This window comes from Perognathus longimembris, chromosome 28, assembly GCF_023159225.1.
Source record: "Perognathus longimembris pacificus isolate PPM17 chromosome 28, ASM2315922v1, whole genome shotgun sequence".
NCBI lineage: Eukaryota > Metazoa > Chordata > Mammalia > Rodentia > Heteromyidae > Perognathus > Perognathus longimembris.
The window spans coordinates 27,655,436-27,658,493 of record NC_063188.1 but is presented as its reverse complement, the minus strand read 5'-3'; the positions used below and the strand labels follow the sequence as shown (position 1 = coordinate 27,658,493).

The 3,058-nt window shown below is 38.7% G+C and overlaps 1 pseudogene; it reads right to left on the bottom strand.

Moving 5' to 3' along the window:
* Positions 1 to 394: 394 nt before the first annotated feature.
* LOC125342989 lies at positions 395 to 1,414 on the bottom strand (annotated as a pseudogene).
* Between the last annotated feature and the right edge of the window lie 1,644 nt (positions 1,415 to 3,058).

The window sequence follows — 3,058 nt, the reverse complement described above, 5'->3', positions numbered from 1 at the left end:
AACTACAGCACAGCAGTATGGGCCCTTAGACATCTGATATCAGCCTGGTGTTAACATAAGCACTAGGGGCCATCTTCAGACTTCAATTTCACCCACTTTTGCAGGGTGTTAGCTAACACCCTCATTTTACTGATGAGAAATCAGAAATCCAAAGTCACAGGCAGATTTTTGGACTAAAAAACCGCTATTATTATTATTATTATTATTATTATTATTTTACCACCAAAAGGTGGAACCATAGAAGGTAGAGAGATGGCTGATTGTTGTTCATGAAATTTTCACACTCCATCACTAATCACAGATCACTAGAGTGTATTTTAGGTAGATCACCTCATTACAGTTGCTGATTCTTAGATAATTTAGGCAGTACACATTTTTACCAAATAGTAAAGAGCTAATCATCCAGTGATGATTCCATGATTTTTCTTAATGGTTTCACTATTGTCTTCCCCAAATTTTCTCCTTTCATCATTCCCATGAATGCTGCTGGCTTGTTTTCAAATCCTTCGATAAGGTATTCATGATACTGGATTTTACCCTCTGAGACCCATTTCAGCAAGTCTTTCAGAGCTTTCTGGGCCATGTCCTCAGGCCAGCGGTTGTAGATGAACCCTTCCATGCAGAGCTGCTGGTAGATGATCTTCTCTGGAGGTGGGCCTGGCAGGGGTGCGCAAGTGCTGTTGTATGTAGAGATTGCCCTACAGATTGCAATTCTTCCAAATGTCTTCATCTGGGATATAGCAGCGTTTGAAAACTCTCCACCCACATTATCAAAATAGCAATCGTACCCATCAGGAGAGGCTTTTTTCAAAGCTTGCTCCAAAGATTCTTCAGTCTTGTAGTTAAAAGCAGCATCAAATCCAATCTTTTTCAGATAGGCAATTTTTTCATCAGAACCTGCGGATCCGACAACTTTGCACCCCTTGAGCTTGGCTATCTGCCCCACAACAGAGCCTACTGCACCTGCTGCCGCATTAACCATCACTGTTTCTCCACTCTTCGCACCACAGATTTCTGGTAGGCCAAAGTAAGCAGTTAGACCTGGCATGTCCACTGTGCCCAGAGCCAAAGACAGTGGTAATGTATCTGGACACTGTAGGCAGTTTTTGCAACCCTTTCCCATCAGAAATGGAGTGCGTTGTCCAGCCGGAGAAAGTCAGGACAATAGTTCCTGTTGGAAAGGCTGAGTTTTTGCTTTCCACAACTCTGGCTACCTGCTGTCCCATCATCATGTCGCCCTCCTTGAATCTTTTGGCCGCCACTCTCATGTAAGTATCCACGGAGAGGAACAACGCTTCAAGCAGGACCTCTCCATTTTTTAACGGTGGGAGCTCAGTAGTCTTCAGCTCAAAGTTACTATCTGCAGGTGACCTTGGAAGTGCTTCTTCAGCGTCCAGCTCTTAGCCTGCACCATCCTGAGTACGTCCGGGACGCTGATCTAGCAGCGTGGTGGTGCCTTCATCTACATTTTGATATAATAACTTAATTGAAGCCCAGTTTTCTTCTTTTCTAATAAATATATTTAAAGCTGTATACTTCCTTATATAAACATTGCTTTAGCTACATACTACAATTTTTAGTCATACTTTTGTTATTTTTTTTTTATCTCAAACTGTCTTATTGGTTTTCATTCTCATTTCTTCCTTATCCCATGAAATATATAAACATATGTTCCTTAATTATCAAACATTTAGGAGTATTATAGTTAAATTTTATTATTGAGTTTTAGCTTAATTACACTATGATGAAAGAATGTATTTTAAATTATTTAGAACACTTTTTGTGAGATCCACTGATAGTTGTATTTAATCTGGATTTGTTTTTCTTTTTAGTTGGCTGTGGGGGTTCAATGCCTTGAGTACTTTGAGCCACAGCTCCACTTTGGGTTTTCTGGTGGATAATTGGAGATAAGAGTCTCATGGGGGACTTTCCTGCCTGGCCTAGCTTCAACCTGCAACCCTCAGATCTTAGTCTCCTGAATAGCTAAGATTACAGGTGTGAGCCACTGATGCCTGGTTTAGTCTATATTTTTATTCATGTAAATTAACTTGGTTTGTTTTTTAAGTGTTTTTATTTGGATATATTTAATTCCCTATTGTTCCTTTAGATATTCTGAGAGGTGTGTGATATTCATTGTTCTGAACTATGATGATTGTAGATTTGTGATTTTTTTCTCTTGTGAAGTTTTGATTTTTTTGTATTTTGAAAGTATATTATGGCATTTGTATAAAGTAGGCAAAACTGAACATTCTGATGGAATAGTTCTCATAAACCTGCCCTCGCAATACCAGGAGGAAGTTTGAAGGATCTGAGGACCACAAATTTAGGACTCTCAGGTTCAGTAATTCATTAGAATGACTTGCACATTCCACAATAGCATTATAATTGTGGTTATAGTTTTATTACAGCAGCCTCCCCTCCCCCCCAAAGTAGAGCCAATAAGAGGAAGGGATGTATCAGGAAAACTCTGAGAGACTTCCAAACAGGAATTTCCATCTTCCCCAGGGACATGTAAATATCCTGGCCATCAATATTTGACAGTGATCAAAGTATGCTACCAACTGTGGAGCTAACCTTGACTTTTGATGTCTAGAGTTTCTATAGGGAATTTGTTATATACAACCCTCCTGGCTAACCTTTAGTCACCAGTACCTCCCAGGATTTGGGCTAAATGTCTTTAGTGTCTAGTTCCTCCAGATGTTAGATCTAATATAGTGTGCCTCATTGTTGTCATCATAAAACCACAATATCAGATTGATGGAAAAAGCCCCTAGGCAAATAAAGTCATTCCATCTGGATGAATATTCCAGAGTCCTAGAGTTTATTTTTCACTTACCAGGGTCAAAGGCATGTACAATCTTTAAAAAACATATCAAGGTACAATTCTGATATTTTATTTTAGGGACAATCATTTTGGTATTGTCAAATTTCCTTTTTATACTAATACTTGTAAATTTATTTTCCTGGTATTAATGTAAATATATCTAATTTCTTTTGGTTAGTGTTCACATAGGATATGTAAATTCTATAGAACTCTTTCATTGTTGATGCAGGATGG